This window comes from Dipodomys spectabilis, unplaced genomic scaffold (assembly GCF_019054845.1).
Source record: "Dipodomys spectabilis isolate Male_0828 unplaced genomic scaffold, ASM1905484v1 ptg000312l, whole genome shotgun sequence".
In the NCBI taxonomy this organism is placed as follows: Eukaryota; Metazoa; Chordata; class Mammalia; order Rodentia; family Heteromyidae; genus Dipodomys; species Dipodomys spectabilis.
In genome coordinates, this window is record NW_024870989.1 from 5,250,510 (window position 1) to 5,265,705 (window position 15,196).

The window sequence follows — 15,196 nt, forward strand, 5'->3', positions numbered from 1 at the left end:
TGTCATTCAAACCCAGGATGGTCACTGTGCAAAAAAAAAATAATAAAACCCCAGCCCCCTGAAGGTTGCCACTTTTTCTGCTTTCCAGTTTTTTTTTTTTTCTTCCAGAATGCCCCCTTGGCCTAGGATCTTAGGATCAGCTATGGTTCCGGAGGCTGCACCCGAGCCTAGGGAGATCCAAGCTGAGACAGAGTTTCCATGACCTGAGTTCAAGCCCCATGGTTGGCCAAAAAGAAAAAGAAAAAGAAAAAAGAAATATTTAACTAAATTAAAAAAATAAAGCTCCCTAGTTTGGAATTTCTGCTAGTTTTCTTTCCTAGCCTGGTATTTGAACTCAGGGTCTTGGTAAATCTGTAGCAATGTCAGGGAAGACTTGCTACTACTTGAGTTCAAACCTTGTGCCAAACAAAAACGAAAAACTAACTCACTGACCTAAGCAGGGGGAGGTAGTTGTGGATATGGGAAGGAAGGTATGGTAGGGGGAAAACAAAGGAGGAGGTAACAATGCTCAATATGAAATTTACTCATTACCTTACTCTTGTACAATATTTTTACAATAAAAAACGAACAAAGACAAACAATGTAGTTCTCAGAGAAGCATTTTGGAGGTAAGAGAAGGATTTCTGACTGAATAGCGGTACAAAATTCTACACTTCTTAAAATATTCAGTATGGAACTGAATAAACATAACTGGTTCCATTAAAAATTATGTCAGTGTGTTGGAACTGGGGCCAGTATTTCTGCCATTGCTAGGATTTGAGCTCACCATCCAGGTAACTATTTTGCATCATGGGTGAAGGCGAAGCTTACTGTCCATGAGGAAAGAAATTCAGGCTAGAGTTCCCAGGGCCTGAATGAAGGCCCTGCAATGGAAAAAAATCTCTATACATGTGTATTATATGATATGTATACTTACATATGTATGTTAATTTCATATTATGATGAAGGTGGATCAGTGGTAGAGCGTTTGCCTTGCATGCCTGAGGCCCTGGGTTCGATCCCTTAGCACCTCATAAGCAAAAAGAAAAAATCCAGAAGTGGCGCTGTGGCTCAAGTGGTAGAGTGCTAGCCTTGAGCTGAAGAGCTGAGGGACAGCACCCAGGCCCAGAGTTAAAGCCACACAACCGGACCCCCCCCCCCAGAAAAAGAATGATTTTGTATTTTATTTTTCTTTGATTCATTTATTTATTGATTACTGTATTTGTACCCAATAATTTAGGACATTGACTCATTTTCATTAATATTTTATTAAGTGTTGAAACATAATACATAATTAAATGGAAGCATTTGTCACAGTCTTCACATGATTAAAGTCTCTCACAAGTATGAGCTTTGTCTTATTTATCTTTGGAACCTTCCTATCAGGTTTTCTTTAGATGATTTATACTCAGAAGCCTTTTCTTGAGGATAGGCAAGTGAGGGATAAAATTGTGAGGGTGTGGCTAGAAATGTGGCTTAGTGGTAAATTGCTTGCTCAGCATGCATGAATACCAGGGTTTGAATCCTCAGTGCCACATACTCAGAAAAAGCCAGAAGCTGTGGAGTAGCTCAAGTGGCTAGCCTTGAGAAAAAGAAGCTCAGAGAGAGTACCCAGGCCCTAAAATCAAGCCCCAGGACTGTCAAAAACAATAAGCCAGATGCCAGTGGCTCATAAATGGATCAGTAGCTTCTCCTGAGGCTGAGAGCTGAAGACCACAGTCCAAAGGAAAGCCTGTTAGATTCTTATCTCCAGTGAACCACCAAAAGAACCCATCTAGCATTTTGGATTAAGTGGTAGAGTGTTCACCTTGAGCTGAAGGGCTCAGGGTCAATACCCAGACTAGAGTTCGAGACTCACAACTGGAAAAAAAGTGAGGGTTAATTAAAATACTTTTCCTATTTGCTAATTATGAGAACATTCTTTGGAAGATGAACACTGATGTACACCAGAATTGGAGTCAGAGCTCAAGGTTCAAGTGTAGCACATACATATGCCCATCCTCTCAGACTGTAGCATTGTAATATTGTGTCCTATAGGGTTCTTAAAAGTCCAAGGTTAAAAGGCTTATTATGCTCCACAAGCCCTTTGTGATAAGCAGTTGAATTGTATTGTCAATGTCATTATAGTTCTGAACCTAGCAGAGCACAAGTAGCTCATGCCCATCACCCTAGGTCAGGAAATTGAGGTCTCAGGATCACAGGGTGAAGCCAGCCAAGGGAGGAAATCTATGACAAAATGACTTCCACTTCTGAAAGGTCAGATGTTCAAGAGCTTCCTGTGTTTCCCTTGGTGATGAGAATTTACTTGCACATTAAATGTTCTTAGAGTTCTCGAGCTATAGAAGAAGGAAAGAAACATTATTGACCTGTCCTGGATTCAAATGAAGTTCTCAGGATCCAAGCCCTAGCTCTGATAGCAGGAAGAACTCCAGTGTAACTCTGTAATTGAAGGACAGAAAACAGTTTCAAAAGCCAGACTAGGTGCAGAGACCAGGCCTACAGGATTAGGAGGCAGAATGTACACACTCAACAGGGAAGTGAGCTGCAAAACCACTTCATTTATTCCAGGCACAAGCAGCAATGGGGAAAACCTGCAACATTTGATAAAGTTACACCAGGGTCAGGCTTTACTCAGCCTCTTCAAACAATGACTAATTAACCTTCCTCCCTCATGTGAAGGGAGCCTCAGGCTACCGTTAGGTTACCAATAGAGAGCCAGTTTAGCGGGGGAGAGGGGAGGAATAGAGTAAAATAAACCCTGCTCGCTGGTCTTAGGGAGTGGGTTTTTGACTCTCCATCTATCAGATTTGAAGACCCTTCTGTCTCTGCCAGTCCATTCTCCTTCCTTCATTCTCCACATAATTAATGCAAATCCCCAGACTAACTAGAGGCAGGACTGTTTCTATTTTGTCTCCAAGCACATGAGTTAGAACCTAGCTCTGCCCTCTTGACTCTGGGGCCCTTGGTTGCCTGAGAAGTGGGAAAGAGACAGTCTTCCTGCTCTGGGGTTATGTGAAGGCACACTGCAAAAGGCCTCCTGACTGGGAAGTGTTCCCTTCTTTTCTCCTGACGTCCAAACATTAATCTATCATCTTCCTTCCTTCCTTCCTTCCTTCCTGCCTTCCTTCCTTCCTTCCTTCCTTCCTTCCTTCCTTCCTTCCTTCCTTCCTTCCTTCCTTCCTTCCTTCATTCATTCTTTCCTTCTTTCCTTCTTTCTTTCTTTCTTTCTTTCTTTCTTTCTTTCTTTCTTTCTTTCTTTCTTTCTTTCTTTCTTTCTTTCTTTCTTTCTTTCTTTCTCTCTTCCTATCTATCTACCTACCTACCTAGGTATCTCTTTGCCAGGTCTTGGGTTGAACTTAAGGCCTGGGCACTGTTTGTAGCACTCTACTACTTGAGCCACAACACCAATTCTGGCCTTTTCTGTGTATGTGCTTCTGAGGAATCGTACCCAGGGCTTCTTGCATGCTAGGCAAGCACTCTCTCACTAATCCACATTCCCAGACTCCTCATATTTTTCTTAATGGTAGTTTTTACGTAAGTATGCTACCATTTTATGTCCCCAAGTTTAATTTTCTGAAGACTGGTTACTTCTAAAAAATCCTATTTTCTGTTCCCCTGCCTGATTTGTGACTGTTCTTGCATTGTCCTCATAATAAAATGCTAATAAATACTGTTGAGATCTTCAGTGTGCATCATATAAGGACACAGGCCTGGAACCCTGGAAGAGAAAGCAATGGTCCTGATATGAAGAGGATGATGCAGTAGGCGCAAGGATTATATCTGAAAAATAAATAAATAAATAAATAAATAAATAAATAAAAGACGCATCATTGCATACAGTGTGTTTGAACTCAGGGAGGTAATATACACACATTAATAAGTAGGGCACTGATACATAAACGTGGCCTTCTCTTTTTGAAAAATTTTTTGAGGCTATCCCATGGCTTAAACTCAGGGTCTGATGCGTTCCTCAGCTGTTTTTCCCAAGGCTGCGGCTTTACCACTGCCACAGCTCCACTACCAGCCATCTGGTGGTGAATCGGACATAAGTGCCTCCCAGGCTTTCCTGCCTGGTCTAGCCTGTTTCTCCTGCTCAGCTTTCTCTCTCAAAGCTCGATCCCTACCTTCTGGGCCACTGCTCCACTTCTGGTTTTCTGGTGGTTTATTGGACATAAGAGTCTCACAGACTTCCTGCTAAGGCTGACTTTGAAGGGTGATCTCCCAAAAAGGTTTCAAGCGGCTTTCCTCAGGGACTCACCAAGGAGCCCCTCCACACAAACCTGTAGTCTAACTCTCAAGAGGAACTAGAGAAAAGTGATGCATGAAGATGCTTCTAGGGTATTCTAGATACTTAAGGTTGGAGACACACAACACTCCTAATTATTAGATCATTTTGTAGGCAAAAGAAGCAATGCAGACAGTATAAGGATCTCTCTAGCTTTTGGTCCGCCCATCTTGAGACAGTAAATTGTTGTAGCTCAATGCTAACTGGCAGAGCTGGCATGTCCTGTGGACATTTGCTCCCAAATCCTGTGACACTCATTTCTCACTTTTGGTTTCAAACCTATGAACAGATGGTAAGAGGAGGAGAGAAAATCTTTATTAGAGAAAGCAGCTATAAAGGACATTGGGTAGTTAACTTATAAATTCATAACACTGGTATGACCCTGTTAAGAAGTCAGGTTTCCAGATTAAAAAATGAAGAAGAAAAGAAAGAAGGTGCCAGTGGCTTTTCATTGTAATCTCAGCTCCTTAGTAGGCTGAGATGTAGAGAATCTGAGTTTGAATCCAGCCAGCGTAGGAATGTCTATGACACTGTTATTTCTAAGAGATCACAGAAAAACCCAGAAGTGGGATTTTGATTCAAGGTTAATGCACTACCCTTGAGCAAAAGGATCTCAGGAACAATGGTTAGGCTCATAGTTTAACACCAGGACCTGCCCCCTCAAAAAGAACCTGTACTTCCATATCTTTGTGTATGTATGTATTATTCCTATAGGTGAAGCTCCAGAGTAGGTATGATGAATGGCACCAATCTAGAAAATTTGTATCCAATAAAATGATTTCATAACAGAGACTGATTTCATGACAGTGCATGTTCTGCGACTCCCCTCACTGTTTCCAGTATAGCCTGAGGGTTTCTCTGCATCCCAGGCCTGCGGGAAGAAGTCTCTCTCATTGTCTGGACAGGCAGACAAAAGGCCTAAGTTCTGTACAGCAGTGTAACAAACAACTCCATCTGTGTCAGATAGTGAGAATGAGTGTGAGTGGGCTCTGAAGTTCAGGAAAAAAGGTCTATTTTTAGCCCAATCTATTTCTTTCCCCAGTGCTCTGGTTTGACAGGAAGCCATTTGTGCCACCTCCCGTGGCAGGCCAAGTCCTGTGTACTTATCCTGCCATTGTGAGACTATATTCCCGTGTTCAGATACAGTGCTCATATAATTCAGCAGTCCTTCTGGCAGACAACTAGGGCACTGAAACTCATGAAAAGTTTCCTTGAGGATGACGATGGGCCTATGATGCCTCTCCTAGGTTTCTGGAAGCTTGGGAAATCCAAGCACATACCTGATATCACAAAGCTTCCTGTCATCTAGGGCTCGTAAAGCTCTTCAGGTTTTGAAACATTTGACCTCTCCTAGTTGGGCCCTGGCTGGCTAGGTTTTGGGGTTGAAAGCAGGGCTGGGGTGCTGACCATGAGCTCAGTGTAGAAGCCCAGTGCTTTACCATTTTGTCTAACAGCATCACTTCTAGTCTGTGAGTGTGTGTGTGTGTGTGTGTGTGTGTGTGTGTGTGTGTGTGTGTGTGTGTGAGCCCGTGTGTGCACATTCATATACACCATTCCTGGAATTTGAACTCAGGTCCGGAGCACTGTACCTATTTTCTCTTGTATAAGGATACCCCTGTCCCACTTGAGCCACAGAGCCACTTCAGGCTTCTTTTTAGTGATATGGTCCTGAGAAATCAAACTCAGGGTTTCATATATGCAAAACACTCTACACTCTACACATTCTTAGCCCTCTACTTCAGGTTTGTTAGTTTGTTTCTATCTTTTCTTTATTGTTGTAGGAGTTGAAATCTGGACCTGGGTACTGTCCTTGAGCTCTTCTGCTCAAGTCTTGTGCTCTACCACTTGAGCCAAACAACACTTCAGCTTTTTGGGGGGTCCATCGGAGCTAAGTGTCTCAAGGTCTTTCCTGCCCAGGCTAGCTTTGAACCATGATCCTCAGATCTCATCCTCCTGGGTAGCTAGGATGACAGACATGAACAACAAGCACCCAGATTCCACTTCAGGTTTCTTAGTGGTGAATTGGAAATAATAGGCTCATGGAGATAATTGAAGATAATAGGCTTTTTTGTCTGGGATAGTTTGGAACCCAGATCCTCAGATCTCAGCTTCCTGAGAAGGCAGGATGACAGACCTCAGCTATAGACCCCTAGGCTGTAGCCTCTGCTACAAGGGGATCCTTGTCTCCATGTGGTGGAGTGCTAGTTATAAGCCCAAGAGGTAAGGGCCAGCACCTAGACCCTGAGTTCAAGGTTCATGAATGAGAAAAAACAAAACAAAACAATTGTCTGCAGGAGACAACTTACTAGTCCTCAGTAATACATCTTTGTCCCTGCCATGGGGACATAAATGAGCCTCCATATTCTTGTCTGAATAATCATCCCAGTTGTGGAGATGTTACAAGGACCCGAAGAAAGAATGCACCCTGTGAAGGACACAGCACATTGCACTCTTTGCATGACTCAGCACACAGCATCCTTTGAAAGACTCAGCACACAGCACCCAATGCAGGATGCAGCAAACTGCACCCTGTGATGGACTCAGCACCTAGCTCTATTCCACAAGCTTTCATTAGAATTAAGGTGCTTTTTATCAGTATCACCATTTTTTGAGGAACATTCCACAAACCACACAAGTTCACATCTAATGGTTTAGTGTGGTGTTTTTATTTTTTTGGGGGCGGGGAGGGTTAGCCATGGGGCTTGAACTCTAAACATGAGGATACTATTCTAATAACATTTGCTCAAGGCTAGAGCTCTACCACTTCAAGCCATATTTCAAAGATTCTAGCAGATTTCCTGCCATGTTTTAAAGCCCCTGAGCACCCAGGATGTGGGGATAAGCCAGGGTAACCAGGATGACGGGGATAACCCATGGATCTGGGTTGCAGCAGTTTACATCTGGCTAAGTCAGGTTAGGTGGCAGCTGTCAGCACCAGACTCCTAGATTGCCTTGTGATGAGGTCTTTGAAGTCCTGTCCTTCTTGCCCTTCTATAGTTGCAGTTAGAACATTCTACTTTTTTGGCGGCAGTCCTGGGGCTTGAGTATGGGCTTTGACCCTGTTCCTAAGGGTTTGTGCTCAAGGCTAGCACACAATTGAATGAAACACAGCAGAACTTCTGGGTTTTCTATTTATGTGGTACTGAGGAATCAAACCCAGTGCTTCGTGCTTCCTAGGTGAGCATTCAACCATTGAGACACAGGAGTGAATGAGATATATATAGACAGAGATTGTTGTATATAAAAATTATATACACAAAAAGAGAAATGTCTGCATATTATTAAATTATATATAGTATTACTACCAATTATTAGGTATTAAATTATGTCTCCATTTAATGATGTGTCCCAGTTAACAATTAATAAAGCATTAATTAAAATTACTCAATATCCTGTTATTGTTTATCACATATGTATGTACATACCTACATCTAATTATGTACTTTATAGAATGAGACAGATAGCAATATATTATTAAATTATGCATCATGTATTACTAATTATTAGATATTTATGTTTCCATGAAATTTTTATTCTGTTAATGCTTAATAAAATATTAAACTTAATCCACGTCCTATAATTTTTGTGTCTAATTTCATCCTAGAATGATTCCCTACTAATTCAATCTGTTTTTCATTTATTGTAATGACAATTCTTCTACTTATGACATTTTTTACATTATTACATCCTATTACATAGCATATAGATTTCCATCTGAATTATACACCCTACCTGTCACCGAGCACTTTCAAAGAAAAAGAAAACATGTTTCACGCTCGGCTTCTCATTCCACAATTACATGTTTGCCAGTTCTGGGATCTAAATTCAGGGCCTAGGAGGATCAGTTCGTGAATGGTGACTGTCAGCACAGCAACCTCTAGCCAATTCAGCTGCCAGGCAGTTCTTAGGCCCTGAGATTGAGCCCCGTATGTTGACCACATATTGCACTTAGTGTAGTTACTCATTTTTTGCTTTATTCATTTATTTACCACTTATTTATTGACTTATTACACATGAAATATTTATTACATTTATTACATAGGATATAGTTTTGCCTATGTATGAAACTTCACACCTGACACTCAGGACTTTCACAGAAAAGGAAAACGTATCACCATGGGCTTCTTACTCTATGATTCAAATTTGTTAGTGCTGGCATCTGAACTCACAGTCTACAAGGCCCAATTCATTAATGGGTAAGTGTCAGCATGCCAGCCTGGAGCATATTGAGCTGACTAGCATTTCCATCACCTGAGATTTAGGAGTTGACAAAATAAAAACACATTGACATGCTGATTGTAGTACACAATTAAATATAGATCATTATAGAGTGCCGGAAATGTCTACACATTATTCAGCTATATAGGCTACATTGCTGCCAATTCTTGGGTATTTATTATGCCTTCATGTAATTAATATTATTGTTTTCAGCCTTAATGAATTATTAATTAAATCAACCATTGTCCTGAAACTATAGCATACATGTAATTAATAGTATTCTTTGAATGTGTCAAAAGCATACATTAAAATCAATTGGCCTCCTAAAATCACTCTAATTGTATAGTAGTATTCAGAAATAACTAATTCAACCTTGCCATTCATAATCTTCCATCGGTATTCCTATGACTATGAAGGAGACTCTTTGGATCTCTTAGGGGTCAGGACCAGGCTTCAAACACAGGGCCTATGTTGCTGTGTTGGCCTATGGCTTCCCTGGTAGCCTGCCAGCTTTCAGCAATGCCAGGTTACCAACATTTTTCAACCATGTCATTCAGACCCAGGATGGTCACCTAGCAAAATAAAAAATGTAAAATTGGCAGCCATCTGCAAATTGCTAGTGTTTTTTCTGTTTTGCATTAAATTTTTTTCCTGTCAGCCCAATGGCTGGTCCCAATGGACCCAGGAACCCAGGTTTGGCTGTGGGTCCAGTGGCTGCACCCCTGCCTAGAGTGATCAAACCTGGGGCAGAACTGCCACTATCTAAGTTCAAGCTCAGGGCTTGACAAAATAAAAATAAATACAGGAGTTCCGGGAAGATGGCAGAGGAGAAGCTGGAGGCTAAACAAGCTCTCGCATAGAAAGCAGTTTTAGTGCTCCAGTGAACAGTCCTAAGCCAGAGAATCACACCAAGTGTGCCATCCCAGTACAGAGAGTTAGGCCAAAGAGGGAAAATCCAGGCAAGGAAACAGATCTGCGCACTTGTCAGCAGCCACACGCGGCAGCCGTAGCCACCATACCTGCAACACAGAGAGTCCAGGACAACGACGCCAAATGCAGCAGGTGAGTGGATTCTATTCAACACCAGCAAGAACTGATAAGGAGCAGACATCTTCATCCTGCAGATTGCAGACCAGAGATGACCCAAGAACCAAGACTCTGGCATGAGTAGAAGCCTGACATCTTCGCTCCTTCTCAGAGAGCAGAGGAATAAGACCACCCCTCCCCACCCCAATACCAGAGATCTCCATCTTTGATACTGACAAAGGCCTGGCTGAGCAGCTAGCTCCAACTCAGGCTTTGAAAGAAAACAAGAGTCATTTAGCAGGTCACAGGAACCTATCCTGACATTCCAGGCTCAGCTACACTCAGCGAAAAGTCACCCAGCACAGCTGAGCAAGCTCCACCAGCCCCAGGAGTGGCTTTCTTCACTGGGTAAACAGAGTCAGAGGCTGCCCCTCCCTATAGTAACCTTGACAATCAATTGACATTCAGTAAACATAAACCCTGAGAACGGCTCCAAGCTGGGCTCTGTCAGTGTCTCAGAAGCTAGCCCCTCAGGGAAAAGCTACTGTTTTCTAAAAGGCCTCCACCCCACCAGAAACTAGCCTCATCACAGCATCTCCAAACTAGAAGAAATAGCCATCTCCCTCTTTTGTGAAACTCAAAGCAGATCTCTTTCTCGTTGAACTAGCCTGGGAGGAGGATCACAAAATTCTGGGTAAAGCAGAGCATTTTTCTGCCTGCTCAAACAAACTGACTTAAGAAACCAACCAAGCCACAGGAAAATCAAACACCACAAGCAGACCAGAGACTCAACAAGAGACAGTTACAGACACAAGGGAGATACAGGATCTACCCATCCACCCCCAAAATATCAAAGAATTCCTTTCTTGTACATTTTATAATTTTTTTTAACTTTTTAAACGTTTTAATTTTTATCTTTAAAAATTTTTTATTAACTCTTTTTTTCTTCCTCTTATACTTTTCATTTTAAGGGTATATGTGTGTGTGATTTTTTTCTTTTTTTGCCTTTTATTCATTTTTGTTTAGCTCTACAGACTTTTGATCCTTTTCTTTCTTTCTTTTTCTTTCTTTCTTTCCTTCTTCCTTTCTTTCCTTCTTTCTTTCTTTCTTTGTTTCTCATTCTTTTCACTTTTTCTTCTCTTTCATTCTTCTTTGTGTGACTTAATTGCTGTTCTGCTCACCCTCAGATATACCGATAGTCGATTATTAGACCTTATCCCCCATTTTGTATACACTTAATCCAGAAATTTATTACTCAGTTCAATACCTCTTAGACTTAAGTTCCTTAATAGCAGTATTACCTCTATATACCTATATAATATTTTAAGCATTTTTATTTTTAAGATTTTCACATCTCATTCTATCCCTCCCCTTCTCTTATCCTATCCCCATTCTTCTCTGAATATTACATTGTTAATTTGCATAATTTATAAGTGTTTCACTTTTAATTTTTAATTTTTGTTTCTATTTTTTCTTGCCCCTTTTTTTCTCTTTTTTCTCTCTCTCTACTATCATTCTATCCAACGTATTGCCCGCTTTGATATTAGGATTTAGTCAAGTTAACTCTCCCTCTACATTTCCACATCCCTCTATTCCTATTTTTACCCACATATCTCCCTTAACCTAATAATGTCTGCTTTGCCAAATACTTCTTTGCAGTTCGCAGCACACTAATACATAGTTGTTTGATGTTGAATAGATATATCTGTTGAACTAGATTGTATCTGCAGACTTTTTACTGTGCAATTGCAGACTTTGGTTGATGCTTGCCATAAGATAGTGTTCTAGCGCAAAACTGGTGTTACATTCAACCCAAATGGGCAGAACAAACCTGAAAAACACAAGAAAAATGGTAAGTCTGGGTATCTCAACTCCCACTCATGGTAATCAGGAGACAGAACAGGAAATGAATAATCCAGAGGAGAGTTTCCAAAAAGCTCTACAAACACTACTGGTAATCATGGTAAATGAAAAGATTGAAAACCTGTAAAGACTTTGTGTGAGCGTGATAGGGAGAGAGAGAGAGAAGACATACCAAAGGTCAACACAGGAATATCATGAGCCTGAGGAAGCTACTCAAAGATTGATACAGGAATTGTATGAGCAGCTTGAGAACACTCAAAGAGAAATAAAACAATGGTGTGAGCAGGCTATCAGTCAAAGAGATAGACATGAATTGTGGGAGCTGGCATAGAAGAGACAAAGAGAAAGTCATGAATGGTGTTAGGAGGCTGAGAACACTCAAAAAGAACTACAGGAATTGAGTGAACATAACGAAGCTAATCAAAGAGTGATACAGAAATTGAGAGAACGGGATGAGAATACACAAAGATCACTAAAGGCATCCATGGAATCCATAAATAGAGAGCTGAAAGAAGTCAGGAAGTCCACAAAGGGAATGCTAACTGGAACCCAACAGAAGGAATGATAGTCCAAGGAAACCATAACCAATCAATTAAGAGACGAGAATAAACTCTGAACACTAAATTAAGGAAGTAAAGAAGTTAATACAAGATCTAAAACAAACCTCCAACAAAGAATTGGAAGCCATCAAAGCCAACCAACTAGAAGGAAAAGAAATAAATAACAAAGTTGAAAGTCTTGATAGTAGATTGAATCTCGGGGAGTGAAGACAGCGTAGATATTATAGAGAAAGAAAATACAACCATTCAAGAAAAATCCAATAAATATGCTAGATCTATTCAACACATGGAAGACACCATCAGAAGGCCTAATCTGAGGATAATGGGTGTAGAGGAGCACCTAGAAATAGAAGTTAATGGTCTAGGAAATTTGGTTAACAGGATCCTAGCATAGAACTTCCCCAAAATGCAAAAAGATAGGCCTATTAAGATACAAGAAGCTTTTAAAAATACAAATAGACCTGGCCAAAACAGGACATCCCACTCTCACAGTATAATCCTTGCAGGATCAATTCAGACCAAGGAAAACATCTTTAAAGCTGTCAAGGAGAAAAGATCAATCACCTATAAAGGGAAACCAATTAGAATCACCTCAGATTTCTCAGCAGAGACAATTAAAGCAAGAAGATCTTGGAATGATGTATGCCATGCCCTAATGACAAACAAATATCAACCAAGAATAATATACCCAGCTAAACTCTACTTCATAACCCAAGGTCAAAGAAAGTCCTTCCATAGCAAAGAAAAATTGAAATAATTTATCTCCACTAAACCAGCCCTACAAAAGATTCTTAAAGATGTCATACACATAGAAAACCAACAAGACCACAATAAAGGCTAAGAAACTAAATCCAAACTGAGAATCCAAGAAGCATAGGAAGAACTCGGTTGCCTTAGCCCCCAAGAAGGTGGATAAAATGGCAGGAACTCCCTAATACCTCTCAGTCCTATATCTCAACATTACTGAACTTAACTCTCCAATTAAGCGACATAGACTGTCTAGTTCGATTAAAAAGCAAGATCCTTCCATCTGCTGCCTTCAGGATTCATGTCTTGCCCATAAAAACAAAAACATTTTCAATATGAAAGTCTGGAACAAAATCTACCAAGCAAACAGCCCCCATTATCAAGTGGGAGTTGCAATACTAATATCAGATAAAATAGACTTCAAATTAAAACTAGTGAGAAGAGATAAAGAAGGTCACTACACACTAATTAAGGGAAATCTCCTTCTGTAGGATATTACAATTCTAAATATCTTTTCGCCAAACAATGGAGCACCCAAATTTATCCAAGAAACACTATTTTCCCTCAAATCCCACATAGATCCAAGGACATTAATTGTAGGGGACGTTAACACACCACTTTCCCCACTAGATAGATCAACTAGGCAAAAACTCAAAAGGGAAACTGCGGACCTAAACAACTGCATAAATCAATTAGCTTTAACAGACACCTACCAAATATTTCCATCAGCAACATCAGAATACATGGTTTTCTCAGCAGCACATGGAACATTTTCCAAAATAGACGGCATTTTAGGCCACAAAGCAAACTTGTCCGTATTCAGATACATTGAATTTATACCTTGCATTCTCTCGGAACACAAGGGAATAAAACTAGAACTCAACACTAAAAACCACCAAAGAGGGTCCTGTAACAACGCAAAGAGCCGGATAAACACATTGCTGAATCACGATTGGTTCATGGAAGAGATTAGAGAGGAAATTCAAGTGTTCATGCTATTCAACAAAAATGAGCACACAAACTACCAGCTCCTCTGTGAAACAGCAAAGGCAGTACTCAGAGGCAAGTTTATAGCTGTCAGTTCTTACATCAACAAATTGGAGAGATCTGAAACCAACAATTGAATGAAACATCTGAGCCTCCTTGTAAAAGGGCAGTAAAATAAACCCCAATCCAGTAGATGGAAACAAATAATTAAAATTAAATCAGAATTAAATGAATTAGAATTAAAAAAAAAACACAGAAAGTATCAACACAACAAAGAGTTGGTTCTTCGAAAAAATCAACGAAATTGACAGACGCTTAGCAAATCTTATCAGAAAAAGAAGAGAACACATCCATAATATGTATTATAATGTAGGTCAGTTGGTAGGAAAGGAAGTGGAAAACAATACTACATCCAATGAAGCTGACATTCCTATTACATCACTAAGGAAGTAGTGTTAAGACCTGCAGGACTCATAGGGTTGTTGCATGTGACATTACTATGTAAAACACTATTAACGCTCATCTCAGACATCTATAACATTCTGCTTCCATTTTCAAGGTCAAAAGCCAAATATCTATGACTTTTTATTAATTGGGTATGTTTCCTAGGAAGGAAGAAGGAGGATTTGGTAGGTGATGATGGAAAAATATGTATATTAGCTCATGTACAAATTTTTTGCAGTTTTATTTATTTATTTTTCTTCTTTATATTATTTTTTATTGTGAAAATACTTTACAGAAGTATACTTTACAATTACATGGGCAAGATAATGAGTACATTTCTTATCAAGCATTGTAGCCTCCTCCTTTGATTCCCCTTCCTATCCCTTCCCATCCTCCCTCCGCACCCCAACCCAATCCTTCCTGCTACCTCCCCCACCAAAGTTGTAAAGTTCATTTTTTGACATATAGACTTGTACATTGTTGCAATTGGTCCACTTGTATGCCTATTTAAAGGATTTTTTGCAGTTTTAAAAAGTGCTACTGATGAACTCACACTTACATCTAATTGACTTGCTGTCTGCACAAGATGCATATAAATGAAGATATTTATTCTGGTGGATAGTCACATATATTAACAAAATCAATTCTGGAAAAGAAAAGATACTAGGTAAGAAATTATAAAATATTGTCTATAAAATGGTTTATTTTCTTAGAGAACAAAAGGTAGTATTGAAATGATTAGTCCAGCTTTCTTTGAGATTTTATGCTGTCTCAGTATCAAAATGTTCTCTAATTCCTGTAACATCCAAGCATAAAAGACATGATTTGAAGATCTCAGTAGTTTTAGAAACAAAGGTACATAATACCTTCCTTCCTGCAGAGACATGTGAGCACAAGTATGATTGATTGTATTATAGTTCTCTTTATCTCAAGTGTTGCATATCTTGGTATATTACTCTATGTCTTGCATCAGCTTCTGTAGGTGAGATTTACCTCTGCCTGCAATGTCAAAATGGGTTATGTGACTTACTTCAGTTTACAAAAGTGAACCAGAATTGGAGAAAGATTATTTCTAGGTGAAGATTTC